This window comes from Rhinolophus hipposideros (genome assembly GCF_964194185.1).
Source record: "Rhinolophus hipposideros genome assembly, chromosome: 1".
In the NCBI taxonomy this organism is placed as follows: domain Eukaryota; kingdom Metazoa; phylum Chordata; class Mammalia; order Chiroptera; family Rhinolophidae; genus Rhinolophus; species Rhinolophus hipposideros.
Window position 1 is genome coordinate 7077442 of NC_138047.1, and position 22365 is coordinate 7099806.

Genomic DNA, 22365 nt, shown 5'->3' on the forward strand with positions numbered 1-22365 from the left:
AGGTATTTCCTATTTTTTCTCGTTTTGGTTCTTTGTTCTTTATCCTAGTAAAGCTTCTTCCCTTCTTCCCCATCATCAGTTCTCCCAATGGTGACTGTGCACTTTATGAAGTGTTAGAGTTTCTTTGTGTCACTTAAATTGTTTTCTTTATCATGTTTACCAATGTTATTTCATTTTACACGTTACATTCAAATACTGACAGTGCATATTCTTAGGAAACTCTGTTATTCACTTCGGTTTAATTCACAACTAACCAGATGGTGCCAATTCAGATTTTAGGTTCAGTTACTTTAGTATGTTGTACATCTCAGTACCTGTCATCAACCAAAAGTTTCTTTGTTTTGTTTATATGTGTAATGAATTTTTGTGGCAATTAAGTTATCATGAATTGCTATGTTATTGACCTTAGCAAATATGTCTTGCCTGTATCATATCACTTAAACTATTAAATTGTAACTTTCAACAAAAATGAAGTTATTATAAAAATAAATACTTTAAGACCAATTTTGATTTTTCTTTCAGTAAGTAGACAATTTAAATTTGAGGAGTGGGGCAGTTTGCCATCGTAAATAAATCCAAGTCATTTTAGTGGACATAAGGTAAAGTGAAAGCAACAAAGTATAAGTTACGTTTTTCTCCATCCTCTTAAAGGTACTCTTGCTTTGGATAGTTAAAGACGCCCACCCCCTTTTTTAATGAAAATTTTATTAAAAGAAACAAAAGACAATTTAATAATTTCCTTCCAAAAGTATTGACTTCAATCATGTTTTACCACAGATTTTAGCTATCAACATGTCTTAGAAGTAAGTTTCAAAAATGTCTATTTCAGTGAAAGCTTTCACTGTATATTGTCATTAGTTTACTATTCCTTTGCTAACAGCTCCCTCTATGTTCCACAACACACATGCTTATTGTTCAAGATCTGGAAAACTAGCTGTATTGTTTTGTGACGAATACCCTCTTAGAAAAGAACTTAAGTTATTTTGTATTGCGTGGCAGAACACTAGAAACAGAGGTTATTAGTTGCCTCTGTTGCCAAAAAAATGTGTCATTGTTTAAACTACACTTTTAGTACTTTCTTAGCATTGATTCATTACACTACTATTTTAATTACATTTTATACAAACAACTATCTTAACTTACAAAAACCTGGGATCATATAGGCTAATGTAATGCAGTAACAGATGTGTTTCCTGTTACCTTAATTCATGTATATTCTCTGTTCGTATCTGTGTTTCACTACTAGGATACAATTAAGCTGGCTTAGGCCTGTGAAATGAAATATGATGAGAAGGGGAAAATCTTTGTTACTGGAAAAAAAGCATATATGTCAGCAAGTGGAAAAAACTGACAATTCAATCTCAGTGGCCACTGTAAGAAATTGTAATAGGCTTGCCTCTGTGAATTTAAACATTTTGATGGTGATATATGAAATAAAATTTCACAGTTATTTTTGCTTATAGTCATGGGTGGCAAATCCCTAGCAATAGAACTGCCCAACCTGTTTCCTACAGTGTCATTAAGCAATCACTGCTGTATTCTGTTGAGCTAAGATGTGACTTCAGAATCCTTCTCAACATAATATCGTTACAGTCACAATGTTTAATATTAGGTAAAAGCTACTTTTCATTTCTGTTAATATTTCCCATTGGATAATACATATTAAAATTTTGATATACCAATTTGGAAGTTAAAAGTACAATAATTGCGCTAGCTTTATAAAAGAGATTTGTATTAGAGGTTTTTTTTTTTTTTATCTAAAATTTAGTTTAAAGTAAATTTGAAACATTTTCTTTCCCTTATATCAAGATTCCAATGTGATCTCTAATAAGAAACTTGTTCTAAAATTAACTTCCTTACATAGAACTGTAAATACAGAAAGGCATTGCACCTTAGTGGGATAAAACTTACAGAAAATTGACCATTTTAATGCAAATATAGAGGGTGCTAAGAAAATGTATACACATTTTAAGAAAGGAGAAATTGTATTAAAATTGTAATACTCAATATACTCGTATACCAATAACAGAAGATGAATACAAGTCACATGGCACCCCTGGTATTTTTGGCACCCCGGTATTTGTATACACATAGAAAGCAAATTTTGTTACACCTCCTGTTGTTATTTAAAACATTTTTTTTATAACAACCTAAATAAAAAGGTATTATTTCTATTTTTACAGTTGGTAAACTGAAGCTCAGAAAATACAAGTAATTTATTTAAGTCACACACCTACTTTATAGCAAAGTTGAAATGCAGCCTAGATTTCCCTGATTTCCAACACGATGATTTTAACCGCCCAGTGGCATTTTCTCCTTTTCTTTTAAGTATGCCTATAATGTATATCAACGTTAATGGAAAAACACACCATATATATTGTATTTAAATATATAAGGCATATAAAATTACTATAAAAATAACTTTATACACTACTTTATTTAAGCAAAATTTTACTAGAAGAAAAGATTCACATGCATATCAGTCAAAGGCTTGTCGCTAATGTAAAAATGAGCCTTACAAGTGAAATATCCATATTCAGATATATCAGCAGTAAACCAGGAAACATGAACACAGAATACACAGAAGAAGAAATACAAAGAGCTTATCACCAGAGCAACATCAACAGTAGTCCAAAAACAATAAATACATCTAAAAATAAGATGCTATATATTGCCTTCCTATTGGAGAAACATTTTTATAGATTTATAAAAACTTTTGTATGTGAGGATGTAACATGAAGTGGAGCCTTATACGCTGATATCAGAATTATATTTTTATAAACTTTTTCAGGAAACGATGTATACATTTTAATTAAATTACTTTACTAATCTATCTATTAATATGCAAAATAATGTGTACCAAGATACAGGTTGCAACTTTATTTTTAAAAACAAGCAAAAATTGTTCAAATATGAAAAATGTTTAAAGAAGATATTGATTATGCATGTGGTAGAATAAAATAATGGGGAGTATATGTAAACTTTGATGAATGTCCATAATGTATTGTTGAAGGGGAAACAAAAATCATAAAATATGCAGAGTATTATCTTGTGTTTAACTGTTAATTACAATGATCATTCATAGGCAGTAGAATTAGCAAAGGATAAAGAGAATGGTAGGACATTTATTTACATTGAACTCTGCTTCTGTGATTTGAAATGTTCAAATATACATATTTGTATTAATTAAAATCAGTAACCGTTTAACGTAATGTTTTTTTATTGGCGAATGGGTCTCTTTACATGAACTAACACTAACACGGAAAAAGTTAAAAAGTTCCAAAAGAAGTACCAAAGTTAGGTACACTTTTTACTGAGAATCTAAATATATCTGTGTATATGCAAGATTACAACAGAGCAGAAAGGAAAAAAAATAATAATTTTAGAAGAAAAGCATGACAGTGTGAATTTGAGAGCATTGCTTCTCAAAAATACAGAAATAAATGACAGCATTATATAATCCAGGAAAGTAAATTTAATATAGAACAAATTTAGCACCATTCTAGAGAGGAAATGTTGTGTCATTTTTACCAGAATATATATTTCTTTTTTTTCTTTTTTTTTTTTTTTTGGTTCCAGTTGTAGAAAACAATGAAATAGACATTTATGCCCCTCACAAAGTGATAACCCCCACCCCTGATTTACTACCCCTTTGATGTCATACAGAGCTGTTACAATTCCATTGACTATATTCCCTGTGCTGCAGCATAAAATATACTTGTAGATTTTGAATGTTTTAGGGAAACCTAGAAAATTAAGTGATATTTGAGCTATCACCAAAAAAAATAAAATAAAACAACAACTTAGCCACCCAATAAAACAATTAAGACATACCTAAATGCTAAATTTCTAATCTTCTTTTCTTATTTCCATCTCTTATTCATTTTTTTTCACATAGTACATTCCACTAGAACAAATCTCCATTTCCTTAAATCCTAAGACTTGTTCAAAAGGTGCTTTTGTCTATAAGACACCCTTACCCATTCTCAATAATTATATTACTAACCAACTTTCTCATGGTTAAGCTACTTAACACACTCAAATGCTCAAGGCCTTACAATAACAAATGTTTGTTTTTCAAAAGGCTTATTTATTTAGTTTTTAGAGCAGTTTTAGGTTCGCAGCAAAATTTAGAGCAAAGTAGAGCGATTTCCATATACTTGCCTACTCACACACAGCCTCCCTCATTGTCAGTACCCCCACCAATCCCCACCATGATGGCACATTTGTTATAAATCATAAACCTGCCTTTACACGTCATCATCACCCAAAGTTCATGGTTCATGTTTGGGTTTATTCGTGGTGTTTTACATTATATGGGTTTGGACCAATGTATGATGATATGTATCAATTGTAGAGTATCATGCAGAGAGTTGCACTCCCCTAAAAAATCCTCTGTGCTCAGCCTATTCATCTGTCCCCTTCAACCCTTGGTGACTACTGGTCTTTTACCATCTTCATTGTTTTATCTTTTCCAGAATGTCATATAGTTGGACTCATACCCTATTTGGTCTTTACAGATTGAATTCTTAAACTTACTAATGTGCAGTTATAGTTCCTCTATGTGTTTCTACGGCTGGATAATTCATTTCTTCGTAGTACTGAACAATAGTTCATTATCAGGATGTACCCCAGTTTATCTATTTTTCTGCTGGAGGATATCTTGGTTGCTTACAAATGTGTATGTTTTGCTCAAGTTCCATGAGGATAGAGGGTGAGCTACAGTTGTCCTGGGCTCTGTGGGCTTTGCAATCTGGAATCCACGTGATTGAGCATTTTAGAGTCCAGACTGGAGGACCTATGTCTGGCACATGATGATCTCATGGTTGAAGGGTGGAGCAAAAAGGCCCCCTCTATGTCAGACAATGTCATTTAGAACTTTTGCTGTGATGCTCAAATGTCATGTCCAGTCACAGCCCATTGGCCAAAGTCTTTTTCATTCCCCAGTGAGGCCGTTGGGTGGAAAAGCAGGAAAGAAAGGGAAGACCAGCATAATTGTGACTATATATTACAATCCATCACTGTGATTGAATTTTAATAGAGCAGGTTGATCCTTTTTTATTGTCCTATATATTTTTTTATTCTCTAAAAAAATCATTCCAGTTTTCAAAGAGGCAGTTAGATACAACACATGCATGTGCACACACACACACACACACACACACACACAGTCAATCACCAAAAGCTCATCTTCATATTTACCATAACTAAAATGTCAAATAATAAACATTGGCTCCCTAAAGGATGGCGTTTTATTTGAAGTGTTGATAGTATTAACCAATTAGAGCAAGAATTAAATGAATCTCTAGTTTGTGTTCAGTGAATATAAGATTTGGAAGGAGAGTCTGTTCCATGAACATTATCTCTCCTGAATCTAGAATTGTTTTTAATACATGCCCGGCAATTCTCAGCTTTAGTCACTGTCAAATATGTATTTCTTGGTAAGCTTATGACCATTCCCCAGTCTTCATTGTGAGACACCTTACATATCCCATTGATAACTCAAACACACTTGTGTAAAACTGAAGTTTCAAACCCAAATAATTAATATAGAAATTTTTATGTTAGAACTATGAGGCAGTATTCTATAATTAGCATTTTAAATGGTATCATTTGTTACATTTTACTGTCAAACATTTGTCTCACTGCCTTCTTAACCTATGAACTAAAAACTCAATTATGGTTATAAAATACATGTGAAGACTTTAAACATGGTTCAAAATATAGATTTGTACTAATTAAACATCATGCATTCAGAATTTAATTAAGCAGAGAAAATACAAATGAAAAGAAATATTGATAACAATATTAGAGTAAAACTTTTGAAAGTAATGTTTTAAAGAGAACTGTGATAGGAGATAGAAAGTTTTGGGGATATCATTAAAGGAGGGACAACATCTCATCTTTTCTATTTTTCATTAAGCAGTTTCTAGTGTGTTATGAATTATAATCCATTTTAGTAAATATTTAGTAAATATTTGTAAGCTTACTGATATGAATGTGAAAGAGAAAAGATTGAGTTATATGGGTTAAGATTAAAGATTAAAAGTTATATGAGTTGCCCTAAAGGTATTAAAGTTTAATTTGACACTTACTGATCAGCAAACATCAGCCAGGAAATCATCTTGGAAAGTTCTTAGAAATTGAATGTAATTATTACCTAACCCCACTTCACTATATCCATGTGACATGGACTGTACCAGATATGGCGGACCTGTGTTTCTGGCTAGAAGCAACAATGCAGATCATAGTAAGAGCATCTGAGGCTCATTTGATGTAGATAGATCTTCAACTGTGGTTAACTTAAAAGAGAAGTAGGGTTTGCTTGAATTATAAAGAGAAAGGAAGTGAGCCTCAGGTATCTATTCAGTGAACTTGTTTTTGTGGTCTCCTACAGGGGAGAACACAATGAGTTACTGTCCTACTCAGAACACACCCCATACAAGTCACATGACACAGCAAAGGTGAAACCAAATTCAAGGTTATACATGGAGACATAATAGGTTTCTTCAGATGAAATTCAACATACAAGGGCAATCAAGGTGTTAAACATAGGTGGTAGAAGTACCAAATTCCAAGTTCTGAAAATAAGCTCTAATTAACTAAAGGAACCAAATGTTGAAGTCTTAGAGGGGGAAGTTTAGTAGAGCTTAACATAATTGTTGAGGATTTGGTTTCCTTCTCTTGGACTATTTTTTCTAAAACATTCTTAAACCTTTCTTAAAGCCTTTTAAAATTTATTGGGACTTCTTTTCAGCAATTTAGCAGGAGTGATTCAGGAATGATAGAAGTGGGATTTATGCATAAATAGCTTAAAAGGTAGATGAAAACTGAAAAACAAACATGAAACAAATGGGTGTAGAATATGCAAGTAGTTTAAAGAAGGGAAAAGTGAGAGTTTTGTGTATGTGTGAAACAGAGCAGTGCAAACATTATAACAGGCATGGTGTTATAAGAGCTGTGTTTGAGAATAGAAGGGACCGAAAGCCTGCAAATATGCTTAGAAGAAACAGATATTAGAGAAGGAGACTTTGAAGATACAGGAGAAAAACTGTTGGAACAATGTCCTTGTCTTCTCTTTGCTGCTTGGGTCGAAGTCATGGAACCATATTTGGTGGCTCTTTTTTATCACAACCCACATACAGTACATCAATTAACACTATCAGTGCTTCCCTCAAAATAAATCCTGAATCTTACCGGTTCTCTGCTGCTAACACTTCTCATTCTGAGTACTGTTGTAACCTTCCAATTGACCTCCCATTTCCCCACTTTACTCCCAAAGATCTTTATTGTACATATTGGTCTTAGCCTAAAGCAGATCCCGTTGTGCTCTATTCAAAAGGCATAATGGCTTCCCATCATACTTAAAAAACCAAATCCACTGTATGGTAAGATTCCTGCCTGTTTTCCATGTTTTTCATTTGTTTATTTATTTTGTGTGTTTTGTTTTTTTTTCTTGGCATATTCACCCTCACTCACTTCACTCAAGCCTCTTGGCTTTTGAATGTTCCTTGAGCCTGTCAGCTATGTCTTCACTCAGATCTTTTCTATTTGCTCTCCCACCAGCCTGTTTTGCCACATAACTAACTCACTCCTCCATTTTTTCAGGACTTTATACAAATACTAGCTTTTCAAATAGGCTTTCTCTGATCATAAGAATCATTATCATCTTACATTACAGTATTTTTCTTTATAGTACTTATCGCTACCTGACATTATCATGTCTGTTTATACAATTATGTAGTAGGTATTTACTATACTATCTTGTCCCAATAAGGGCAGAAAACTATTCTGCTTGGTATTGGACTAAATGAGCAGCACCCTGAAGTTTATATATAAGCAGGACATCTTTAAGAAACAAAATACAAAACTATGCATAAAAGTAAGTTACAAAACTGAATATTTATTAGAAATGAAAAGGCAATCACAGACTTGTTTTTAATTATTTTAGTCAGCTTTATTGAAGTATCACTTATGGACTATAAAATTTCTAATTTTAATTGTGAGTTTTAATGGCTATGTGGTCTAACAATATCCACCCCAATCACAGTATCACCCCCAAACTGCCCTTATGCCCTTTACAGTCAATCAGCCCACCCAGCCACTAGCACTCCCAGACCTGGGCGGCCTCTTATCAGGTATCAATCCTAGTTGTGCATTTCAAGCTTTGCATATGAATGGAATCAGGCAGCATGTAGTCTGGCTTCTTTACTCAATGTTTGTGTCTGGCTTCTTTACTCAATGTTTTTGAGATGAATCAATGTTTCAGTTGTTCCTTTTTGTTCAGATAACTTCTAGAAGAAGCTCATTAGCTGATCCCTAAATAATAGATGGAAGTTAGACGCTAAAAGTTGATAGAAAGGTTACAGAATAGTAAGTCTGAACGTGGGAGGAGGTGTGGTACACTGAGAAAGGTGGGAGTAACACGAAATCTGGAAGCACTGTGTGAGCAGTACATGGGTTTTTGAGGAGACAAGTGGGGTCCATGTAAGAAGGTATGGTATATGTACGTTATCCTATAGCGTTCAGATATTGTCATGCAAACTAGGTGGAGACATGGCAGGGTTTTCCGTAGTGGACATGACAATTTTGCATTTTAAAAAGCTCCCGTTAGTAGCCATGTACAAAACAGATTACTGAGACTCAGTTGACACCAGATGCCAATTGGAAATCTGTTGCTATAATTGAGGTGAGAAATGATATAACCTTGAGCGGAGCTGGTGACAATGAACATGAAAACACAAAATTGAGCAATTACTATTAAATAGATACTCTGCTATGTTTTTTGGAATAGCAGTTAGAAATCATAATCTTTCAGTAATAAAGAGCTCATATTATTGCTAGAAACTAACAGGTAAACAGACAATGTAGAGTGCAAAGTATTATATTAACTAGATGTGTTTAAAGAACACTATAGTTCCTCACACAGGCAGAAATGGTAACAGACCTGAGGGTCTGTTCAGACACTGGAATGAGAGAAAGAAGATTTATTTTACACTCTTGTCCTTATCAAACATATTTACCCATTCTATCCTTTCTATGTCAGATTTGTAACATGTTTCCCAAATGTGCCTTTCCTCTCATCCATTTTCACTACTAGAAAATCAGCTCAGTGTATATATACATCCTCCATGAGGATTTTTCTGCTGGTTTTCTTCTTTGGAGTTCCTCCTTGGAGTACTTTGGAGTTGAATATGTACTTATCACTAGCTAGTCTCCATGCGAGTTTTGTCTTCCCTGTTAAACTCTAAAGGTTTTTAGTCTCTTCACAGGATTTAGCTCCTCACTAGTTAGTTTGTCTGCAATAAGTGTACTTGATGGGTGAATGGAGAAATGGATGGAGATAAAGGACCACTGGTGTAGTCTCACAACTAATCCCTAGTATTATTGATTTAGGAAGAAAACATGTTATAAAAATATGATTGTCATCAGAATGATGAAATCAGTTGGATTCTCAAGGCGTATGGGCATTTTTCAGTACCAACATTCTCTTCCTATAAAACAATCACTTGATTAAAGTGTTGCTATCCTCAGAGGAAATACGTAAGACATCACTGGAGGGCCAGTTCATACAGAAAATCAAACATATTTACAAAAGAAGCTTTATTGTCATTCTGGGCCTCACAAGTATCTATTTACCATTCTCTTTCCTAATCTTTACATCACAATATCCATTATTCTTTCATTGTGAAACTGTCTATAACATCCCTAATTTGGTATCATGTCCTTTAATCTTTTGTTTTCAGTATTTTCACATTATAATCTTCTACTCCCCTTTCTCCTCATTATGTTAGTTGACCTTCTTACATCCGTGGATTAGAATCATTATGCATGTGAGATTCCTAGCAATTACTGCTTTGAGTGTTAATAAGTATTTATTCTGATTGTATTAAGAATAATGTCATGATGATGTTGAATTATAGAAATGTGTGAATTGGTGGTGGGCCTCAAAAGACAAAGCCTCTGAAACTGTTGCCAAAAGCAAAAGTAAATATGGCTAGCTTCTTTAACAGTCCTTACTAAAAATAATCATACACAGGTTGTTAAATAAAAGTACTAAGGAAAGTAAGTTTTCACCTACAGTGAGAAGAGTTATTAGGTTGGTGCAAAACTAATTGTGGTTTAGAAGGTTAAAAATAATTGGAAGAACTGCAATTACTTTTGCACCAACCTAATAGAAGGATAAAGAAATATGACATTCTCTCTACCATTTCTGGGTGAAAATTGTTCTAATAGCTCCTAAACACTTTTTTAATGTGTTTATTTTCTTTAAAAGAATGTTCCGCAGCCCTAGCTTAGAATAACTATGACATTTTTTTCTTTCCCCTAGAGATACTAGATAAATGGCTCTAATGGACAGAAGTGGTTTGTTCCCTAACCTAAGACCACGTACAGACACACAGATTACTAAAAAATTTATAATCATGCCTAGGTATGGGATTCTAAGTCATGAATGTGAATAACAGTTGGTCTCAAATATCAATAAAATGAAAGGCTAGCGACACAGAATATAGCTAGAATGCAACATGATGACTGGCTTTAGAGCAAGTGAGTTGTGTGAGAATTTTTTTTCAAATGAAGTGTTTGGTTAGGTGGTCAGCCCACTTAGATCCCAGTAGCGAACAGTCTGCCAAGGTATCAGTCGGTAAGCTTGTACATTGCCAATTTTCATGAGTTCTGTGATGAAAGAAACTTGTAATGCTTTTCCAGTCACTGAAATAGGTATTAGTTTTAAAAATGTGAACTAAGAAATGAAAATTTGGGGGATTTCCATTTTACCCTCTGCTACCAACTACTGTGAGGCCTCTATTAGAGAATTTTAACCTCATTGCATGTTTTTAATATGTATGATGAAAACGATAATGACGGAGAATTCCTGAGGTCATGCAATTGACTAGCATTTATAAAATGCTTTAAAGAGAGGTGCCACGTGAGAACAAATCGTTTAATGTAAACCAAGAGACAGCTTAAGCATACCATCTGAAGGAGAACACTGTATTCACCGAAATAGCTGGATGTGCTAAAAAAGACAGCTGGAATTTAAAAATAAAAGTTTAAAAATCTGGCATTTAATCCAGAATTCACAGGATATGCAGATCGCTAATTATCATGACTTTGCTCTTCAGAGCATATTGTAACAAGCTATAAGTTTTATTTTGATCATTCTTTTCAGTGACTTGGCTTCCACCCACAGAAGAAAGAACAAAATAAAAGATCTTCCAATCAATCCATTGCAATAATACCATATTCCCCCAAATTAAATATATATATATGTGTGTGTGTGTGTATATATATATGCACTCCATATATATGTATATATATACATATGTATATATATGTGTATATATGTGTGTATACACATATATATGTATATATATGTATATATATATATATATATACACATATATATATATATACATATATATGGAGTGCCAAAAACTGTGTACAAGTGGACACTTTGGTCAGCGTTGCTCAAGCAGTAGTTCACTGTAATCAGAAGTGTCTGGCCACTGACTACTTTGAGCACCTCTTAATTGTAGAAGTCAAACGTGACTTGTATTCATCTTTTGTTATCGGTATTATAATTTTAATAGTTTTTCTTTCTTAAAATGTGTATACATCTATTTAGCACCCTCTTTAATTGCAAGAGATGGTTAGGCAGGCAGAAGAAAAATGGAATGATCTGAATCTGAATGACCATCTGAATGATCAATAAGAAGTGAATAAGAAAGGAGATAAATGACTTCCTGTTTAAAGTGAACCACAAAGTGACGTACAGAGGATGGTAGAGCTGACAGCCATGCTTAGTAATAACGTGGAAAAACAGGACTCCCAGCGAGTCAGCAGATTGGCTCAAGTAGGATGAAGAGGAGCATTCTGTATGTACCCTGTCTCTGCCACCTTGTCTTGAGCGCATCCCTGACAGCTACTTCCCCATCGGGGACAAGGAAAGCAGCAGCGCCATCTAAACGTTAGAGAGCAGCCCCAGCGCAGTACCACCTGGTGCCCTCAAGGCTGGGGAACTTGTGCCGATGAGCACAGATGGGTCCACGGGCCCCAAGAGTCTCTTCCTGACTTTGTCCCTTGTTCTGACTTGCAGGCTCCTTACCATAAATGGTGCCATCAGCCAGATAGAAACAGTTGTGTACCATTGGAACTCCAATGAATTTTAATTAAAAAAGAAAAAAGTGTGCAATTCAGAAAACCTAAAAAAAAAAAAAAAGTTGTGTATTGGGAAGAGGTACAAGAGCCATTCCTTGGTTGATGGCAGAGACTGAGCTTGGTAAGTGGGTGAATAGAAATTGATTGACTTATGACAGCACTGAAATCTTTTGGCCTTGAGACATGCCCACTTCCACCCCTTCTGTTCTCTAAAATCAAGGGTAATTGATTGCCACAGAAACTCATGGTCCTAAGGGAACAAAAGTTCATAAGGGTTATTCATCGTATAAGTGTAGGGCCTACATACTATGAAGCAATGATCTCAGGTAGAATTGCCTATGCCAATGTAACAAATAAATGAGAAAAAAAAAGAATCTAAAATAACATAATAAATATTCTCAGAAAAATAAAAGCAACATCGAAACATGAAGCAGAACCAAATAAGGTAGAGTAAAATAGATATAAAGGGTACGTTAATAAATATAAAATATATGAAATAAATGACACAATGGATGGGTTGAAGAGCAGAGTGGATAGATATATTCGAAGAAAAAGATAGTAAACTATATAATCAAAATATATAGCAAACTATATAATCAAACTCTTGCAAAACACATGAGGAAGATATGAAAAGATGGAAAGAAGGGAAGACAAGTTAAAGGACACGATAAAGTAAAGTAAAAATACTTTATTTTTAAAATAAAGTATTTTAAAAATAAAATACAGAGGTATCAAAGTAACAAAGAGAATAAATCGAACACAGGAAATATTTAAAAGATATTAAACTAAAGAGATAAGTAACTTCAGGTTGAAAAGGTTGGAAGAGCCAAAGAAAACTGCTAACAAAATACATGTTCTAGTGAAAAGAGAAATACTCTAAAATAGTCTAGAAAGAAAGAAAGAGGAACAAAAATGATAACAAAACTTTTCTCATATAACGCCAATTGAATAGGAAATCTGTGTATCTACGGAAGTAAATAAAAAGACAGTGGAATTATAGCTTCAACATACTGAAGAAACATAAAATTTTAATCTATAATTTTATATTCAATTAAAGTATATTTTCTTATAGAAAACATATAGTTGGCTCTGTTTTTTACTGCACTCTACAATCTCTGTCTTTACTTGGTATATTTGCACTTTCATGTTTAAAGTGATTATTGATATATTTGATTTAATGTCTATCACGTTTGTGGCTGTTTTCTACATACCACATTTATTCTTTTTTCTGTTTTCCTTTCTTCCTGCTTTCTCTGGTTTTAATTGAGCAATTTATATGATTCCATTGTATCTATTGTTTTGGGTATCAACTATCCTTTTTTGAATTTGTTGTGTTTGCCCTACAGTTTCCAATAGTATACATTTTTTACCTAAGTCCGCTTTAAGATAACACTGTACTATTTCACATGTAGAACTTTTTAATGAAGTATTCCCAATTACTTCCATCCATTACAACACTGCCTTCATTCATTTCACCTATCAATATGCTATAATCACCCAGTATATTGTTACAATTATTACTTGAAACAGTTAAATTTACATCAACTAAGAATGAGAAAAATAAGATTTCACTTTATCTTCACTCATTCTTTCTACTTCTCCAACGGTGTTATTTTCTTTATGTAAATCTGAGTTTCTGACATTATTTTCATTATCATTTCTTGCAAGGATGGTTTGGTGGTAATAAATTCCCTCATTTTTTGTTTGCTGTGGAATATCTTTATTTCTCCGTTTTGAATGATAATTTTGGTGGATGCACAAGACTGTGAGTTATTATTGTCGTTTCTTTTTTACTTACAACACTTCAAATATTTCACTTCACTCTCTTCTTGTCTGTGTGGTTTCTGGTGAGAAGTCCTATGTAATTCTTATCTTCCATGCTCTACAGATAAAAATTTTACCCCCTGTGGCTTCTTTAAAGATATACTCTTTGTCTTTAGCTTTCTGTAGTTTGAATAAAATATGCATAGGTAAAGATTGTTTTTCTTCTTTTTTCTTTTTTTTAAATTCTGGTTGGTGCATGATGGTCTCTGAGCTTCCTGTATCTGTAATTTTGGAAAATCGTCAACCATTAACATTTCAGAAAGTTCTTCTCTGTTCTCTATTCCTTCTCCTTCTGCTATTTCTATTGTGTATGTGTTCCACCTTTTGAAATTGTCCCACAATTCTTGAGTGGGGTTGTTTTTTTGTTTGTTTTGTTTTGTTTTTTGTTTTTTATTCTTTTTCCCCTTTGCATTTCAGTTTGGGAAGTTTCTCTTGACATATGTTCAAATTCACTGCTTCTTTCTTCAGCCATTTACTGATGGATGCATCCAGCAAAGACATTCTTCATTTCTGCTACAGTATTTTTTCTTTATAGATATTTTAGTACGTCCGGGACAGTATAACAGAGGTCACAGACTGGGTAGCTTAAACAATAAACATTTATTTTTCACAGTTCTGGAGGCTGGGCATCTGAGATCAGGGTGCCAGCATGGGGGATTCTTGGTGAAGTTTCTCTTGCAGGCAGCCGTCTTGTGGAGTCCTCGAATGGCTGAGAGCAAAGAGAGAGAGAGCTAGCTCTCTTCTTCTTCTTATAAGGACACTAAATCCCATCACGAGGGCTCCACTCTGACCTAACTACCTCCCAAAGACACCACCTCCAAATATCATCACATTAGGGGTTCAACATATGAATTTTAAATATTCACTCCATAGCACTAGTGTTTCCTTTTGATTTTATGGTTTCTGAATTTCTACTGGCATCAGCTATCTGATTTTACATGTTGTCCACTCTTTCCATTAGGCTTTGATGTATTTTTTTTTTTATAATTCCAATATCTGTGTCATATTAGAGTCTGATTCTCATGCTTATTTTATCATTTCAGATTGTGATGGATATTCTTCTTACCTTCAGCATGTCTTACAATTTTCTGTTGAAAACCAGGCGTGATTTGAAATGTATTAGAAATTGAGGTAAATAGGCCTTCCATGTGAGGTTTTATGTTAATTTCTGGGAGTTAGGCTAGTTTAATGTTTGCTGTATCTATAGTTACTGTGTTCTCTAGTATCCTTAATTTTTTGTCTCTCCTCTTGACTTTGATAACAACATTAAGAATAAAATAATCACTAGATTATTTCAATAGATACAAGAAAATGATGTCTTAATACTCAATAAGTTTATATTAAAACTCTCAGTAGACTGGAAATAGAAGAAAATTTGATAAAGAACTTGGTACTCTATGTATAAGAAAACTCTAACACAGACTCATGCCCCTACAGCTGCCAGGGACAGACATGATTATTATGTTCAAGTCACTCTTCTTATTTTACTTTCTTTATGTGGAAACTTACATCATTAATTTAACTCATCACACATATTTAAGAGAAGAAATTTTTTGAAGTATTTTGTTTATAGTAGTAACATTGAAAAGATATTAATAGTTGCTATTGTCTTTACTTTTTAAGCAGTAATGGTGGCACTACCATAGAAAAATAAAGGTAACAACTTGTTAAGAAAAGACTAAACTGTTATTATATGAGATAAATAAATAAAAAATATCAGGAAATGGAATGCTGCTGTGTTGTTCTTCAGCCATAAGTTTCTCAGTCAGTGCACCTTCTTTTTCCAGGGTATTTAGTTGTATTTAGAGGGAGAAGCCAGGGAAACTGATTCTATGCTAGCCAGTTTGCAGCCAGACTACACTGGTGGTTATTTTCTTTCATCACATTATAAGTATTATCCTGCTTTCTTCTCTTTCCCATTGTTGTTACCGTTGTTGAGAAAAGGGCTTTGAGCAAACTCTTACTTTGAAGGTGATGTGTGTTTTTCTTGAGATGATTTTACGATTTTCTATTTGTCTTTGGGTTTTTGCAGTTTTGCTAAGATTCTCTAGATTTGTTTTTTGATTGTGTGTTTGGTTTTTTAATCCTATTTTGACTTTTCTGGAACCTGTGAGTCTGTAAGTTAGGGTCTTCAATCAGTTCTGGAAAATTCCCAAGTGTTTTTTTCTCAAGTTTTCTCTCTCTCTCTCTCTCTCTCTCTCTCTCTCTCTCTCTCTCTCTCTCTCTCTCTCTTTCTCTTTCAATTAAACATATGTTAGAACTCCTCACTCTATTCGGAACGTCTTATAATCCTATTTTAAATACTTTTTTTTTCTCTTTGTTCTATGATATGTATGAAGCCTTCTCTTCTGTTTTCTACTTTACTAAGTGTGAAGCTCACATGTATGCTATTGACAGATTCTCTTGGATTAAAAATTATTTCAAATTTTAATGTTATGCTATACAAACAACATTGTAAAATAAATTGTACCTATGTTTTTTATCATATTTATCAAATATGAGATGCTATTGAGAGTAAGTTATAATAAAATGTAAAATACATGGGTGCCAAAAAATGTATACACATTTTTAAGAAAGGAAAAACTATTAAAATTGTAATGTGCAATATATACCAATAACAAAAGATGAATACAAGTCATGTGGGTACATTTTTTGGCACCCCCAGTATATCCCAACTTAAAGTGAAACAAAACAAATATGACTTAGAGTCAGAAAACAATGGTAGTGCTAAATCCCCTTCCATTCATAGTTTTTCCATCTCTGATAATCTCTCATAAGAAAAAAATGTCAATAAGACCTTTATAGAAATTTTCTAAAATGGTGACATAATATATGTAGGACTTCTTGTTCCTTGTCCTCCTTCTATCCTCATTTCCAGGCAACTTGTATTTGAAGCAGCACCCTCCTTCTTTATCCTAACTTCTCCTCCGATCGGAGGAGATTTGACCAACCCCCATCAGTATAACACATCTATTCTATACATTCTATGGTATTTACATCGTAAGTCTCACAAAGAATCCAAACAAATGCCTTCATAAGGAAGAAATTTCTGGCAATAGGAATATCTGAGAAAAACTAGTTAGGGAATGAGGAAGCCTGGGGAAAGTCATATTTTAGTGGAGAGATAGCATCACTGCTTCTTCATAAGGGGCCAGTTTGTTACAATAGAGCTAAGTATTCTTGTTTTATAAATACTGTTGGGGTTAATGATTATTTTCCTGATTTCAGAGTGAGTACCTACTTTATTTATTTATTTATTTATTTATTTATTTATTTATTTATTTATTTATTTATACGTTATTTATTTATTAAAGTTTATTGGGGTGACAACTGTTAGCAAAGTTACATAGATTTCAGGTGTACAATTCTGTATTACATCATCTATATATCATATTGTGTGTTCACCACCCAGAGTCAGTTTTCTTTCCATCACCATATACTCAATCCCCTTTACCCTCATCTACCACCTCCCTCCCCCTTTACCGAATGATTTCACTGATATGTGGTATATAAAACTGAAAACAGCAGAAACAAGAAAAACAAATGAAGAAACAAAGTTCATAGACAGAGACAATAGTTCAGTGGTTACCAGAGGGTACTTCATTTTTTTAAAGTACACAGATTGACTGCTCAAAACATTTTTCCAAAACTCATCTTCTCCCACTATTCTATTGTACTATCAAAGAAAAGAAAACATCACTACCTAAGCTCTTTGGAAAACTATTTCATAATAGCACAACAAAAATAAATGGCTTACATATTATTATATATGTATAATAATTTATAAAGTAGAATCACAATTTTAAAGAGCTTTCAAACTAGCAGTAGGGCATGATTACAATGAGAAAGCTTTTAATTATGTTGTAAAGGTCTGGTATTCCAGGAAAATGTCACTTCAAAATAAACTTCTAACAGTTAATTATCAGTGATATTTAACTTGTACAAAAATTAAATATCACCATATAATCCCGTGATCATTTTATTGCTTTTGTAGACATTTTAATATTTTAAGGGTTTCCAAGTAACAATGAAAACGGCTTGCCACTGAGCCCACCTCTTAGTTTGGTATGAAAAAATTCTTGTGCTTTGTTTTACAAGTCGAATTAAAAAAAAAAAAAAAAGAAACATGAGAAAAATAGTGCATTATCACCAAGAAATAAACATAAGATTATACAGTATCCTTTAAGTTGTTAAATACCCAATAATTAGTTTTAAATATGAAATATAATACTAACTACAAAACATAATTTCCCAGTTCCAGTGAGAGCCTAGCCAAGATCATATCAGTAAGAACTGATAACAGCTGTTTCAGAAGTGAAATCCTGTGAATAATGTGAAGTTTATGAGCAGTTGCATGTTTTGTGGTTGAAGTGACAAATGCTCTATATTATTAACCTTATATATGTAAAATAAAAATTGTATAAAATACAGTATATAAATGAAAATATAAATATTTTGAGAATAAGCATAAAAGACAATTATTCCTCATTGATTTGAATACTTAGTAGGAATTTGATTACTGGAAGTACAAAGAAGTTGTACATGTAATATATACTGTGTACTATATGTATGTGTACTATGTGTACTATGTAGAAACTACCTCATGTTTCTACATTTCCATGTAGCAGACTATATGGATATTCTACATGGACACTCTGGACTTGACCGAAATCAGTGCCATGATAACAAGTAACCACAAGAACAAGTTCAACCAAACAATCACTGGCCTCAGTAAACATGCTTCTGCAATTCATCCCAGCAGTGACAGTCTGTTAATCCTGAATATTGGCCAATCAGGAGCAGGCTCATTCTAATAAACACACCTCTGTCTCACTTCACACACAGCAGTCTTACTTCACTAACTGTGTTTCCACAGAAATGGCGACCTGTGTAACGCCTGGAAAACCACCATCCCTTTAGATATGGAGTGCATTTTACTCTATGAATACTAAAAAGAAAATGTAAGATATGTGAAGACCCTTAATGTACTGATGTCTAGTTTTCCAGTTTGACCAGCAGCATTCTCTTGAGTTTCTCCCTTTAACATTTTAACATTGCTCCCTTATTCTTTAAGAACTTCATTTTGGGATTAACACCATGTTTCCCCAAAAATAAGACCTAGCTGGACAATCATCTCTAATGCGTCTTTTGGAGCAAAAATTAATATGACTCAGTATTACTATATTATGTTATGTTGTTATGTTATGTTATGTTATATTAATTTTTGCTGCAAAAGATGCATTAGAGCTGATTGTGCACCTAGGTCTTAGTTTTGGGGACACATGGAAGTTAACTTCTCAACAGTGTGTGTGAAAATTGTTCATAGAGGAAGCTCTTTTAATTTTGATGCTTCTCAATTCATACCCCCTTAGTTACAAAGATCAAAACATTTATGTGACGAACACTCACCCTGTACCCAGTAATGTCCCATAATTTAAGTTTTATGTATAATACACCATTTAGTGAGACTGGCCATGTCCTTCCAAAAGGCATTTTTTAAAGGTAGTGACTCCTTCAAGCTTTCTGCTGGTGGATATTAACGCACATATTCAGGGAGAACTGGTTGTGATTAGTCCTTGGGGAATACTGGAGTCTAGAATGGCTGAATCACTGACTGTGTTAATCGTTTCCTTCCCTCTAAAGTGTAAATGTCCAGAGCTGAAAAAGCCCTCAGGACATCAGTACATTCAGTGCTGTCATAATTCTGCATGTTTATGGAAATAAATAATGGTGAGATTTCCAAATATTTTCATTGTTTTGAGCTGGAGGGCTAATCCAAATAAATTACCTGGCATACAACTGGAGGAAACCAGAATGAAGGAGCGTGAAGAATTTGTCTTTGCTCTGTCCACCCAGATTTTTGTTTAATGGGGGAAAGAATATTCAAAATAAAAATTATAATTGTCCCAATTGGCTAGGGTTTCCTATAGTTAGTTCTGTTTCATCTCTTGTTTCTTTAACCTAATCCTTTTATGAGTTTTATTAGTTTGTGATAAGATGAAATCAATAATGAGGATCAGGTATTTTGAGATGTTGCCACTGAGAACACATTGTTTATTAAAGCAAGGTGCATTTGCATAATGAATTAATATCTTATCATAAAACCGACATTTGATTAAAGAAAAATATGGCTAGAACAGAGGACATCCACGAGACGAACATCGAAAACAAACTTCTAGAATTTTCATCACCAGGCAAACATGTAAACAGGATATGTAATAAATAGCCAAGAAGTGTCAATGCCTAAGAAGAAAGATATACTTCTTTTCCGTCTGATTTTGTGTATAACTCAGACCGGAGACTACAAACCCCTATGTTGAACTGCCAAACTGTTCTCTCTGGTATTCTCTGTGCTTGCTCCATCATTTTCTCAACAGCTTCCCTACTTCCTGGAACTCCACAGCTGTACGTGCTCCAGACTAACACTGGCCTCAGGAAGCCACACCAACTACATCAGCCTTCCAAATCCTGATAATGAAGTTTTCCGACAGGAATTAATTACAACTAGGAAATGCAGCTGCAGCATATTCACATTGCTGAGGTGATATTTGAAAAGAGTGTTGGTTTCTTCCATTCATTGGAATTCATTCTTCCCACAAGACAAAGATGAATTATTTCCAAGCTTCTTCAGGATGAAACAAGAAAATACTATCTTAATGATTAAAACCAAAATGAAATAAATGAACAGAAAAATCTATAGATCCATAACTTTTATGTCCCTATAAACAACATGAAGTTATATTTTTAAGTTTCTTTGCTATGTGTCTTTTTTCTCTTTTTACTTCTTTTTATATGGCTCATTTTTTTCCACTTACTCAAATTTGTTTTTCATTCTAAGTGGACTTTCTTTTTCATTCTCAAAAGCAGTGCTGATATTCTTAATCTCAATATAAAACATATGAATCCTCTGATTTAGTTATATACATTTATTATTAGCTAGTATATTAGTATGTTATACTTTAAATTAAATACGGCATTCATTGAATTTCTTTTTAGTACTCTAAATATAGGAGATTATATTATGGTGAGTACCATCTATGAAAACTTTAGGACTAATTAAGGACAGAGTGACTTATAAAATGAGGAATGATTATGTGAAGAAATAATTTATTATGAGAGAATTTTCTGCAAGTGTTACTTCTTGAATTCAATAATTCCTGCCCTTTCTTTTCCTTTACTCGCTATCTATTGAATTCCTTTCTCAAATTCTATTAATTACTTGTCTAATTACTAAACACTTGAGGTTTTCAAATGAAGTGAATCTAAATGTGAATATTTAGAAAAAAGGGGAAAAAATCTAAGATTTTATCATGTGCAGTTATTTGTAGATGATAGCAAAATGCAGTCACAGATTTAATCATCTCTTCTGTAGATGAATGTCACTCCCTGTGAGTAAATTTTCATGGCAGCTAATTGATATTCCCGAGTATTAGATTCATAAAACTGTGCTACTCTAGAGTGCCTTCGATCTGAACTATTACTTGCACTCAAAAGGCTAACTCATTTATACTGCTAAAACTTCACTTTCTTCCTCTGTAGAGTCTTAGATTAATAAAACAGGAGTTAAGAATTTTTCGTCCAAACTATATACAACATAACATCTGCATAGGATTTTATGTTTTTCAAAGTGATGAAACGTATGTTCTTGAATCTCCTCAACAACTCTAGAGGTGGGAAGATCAGATATTATACTTCTTAATTTGCAAATAATGAGACTAAGAAAAATTATAGTGACTTTCATAGAGTACTATAGCATCTACCGAGAACTAAGAAAATCGCTGTTTTTCCAAAGCATAATATAATATTTTAAAAAATAAAATTAGATTTTTTTTGTATTTACTTGATTCAGTCTTCACCTCTTCTGTATACATATTCAGAAACTTTGTAAAATTGATTCTTGACCTCTATGGTATGTAATTAGATAACTGTTAATGTTTATATATATCCTAATATATTGTTGAATTTCTGCCTATTCTATTGTTTAAATATTTGTATTTCTAGATACCAGGTTTTGCCTGAATTTGTCATTATAGAAAGTGGTATGTTTTACAACAGTGAGAATAGCTAACTCACAGAATCACAAAATAACACAATGTAGTTTTCTATTCATATTGATGCCTTTGGATGAACGCACATTATTAGTCTCTACAGTTCAGTTTGACCACCTTAACCCAGTTATAAAGGTTAATATATGATGTAGTGCTGGTCAGTTTGAGCCCCCTACCTGCCTGGCGCTAGCACTTGTTTCAGGATGGACAGGCAAGCCACAATAGCTCACCATTAGTCTGAAAAACTTTTGCTAAAACTCTTGAGATGAAGCTTGTATTGATCATAATTCTCCAGAGAACAGGACCAACACAGAGTGGGTATATATAATCA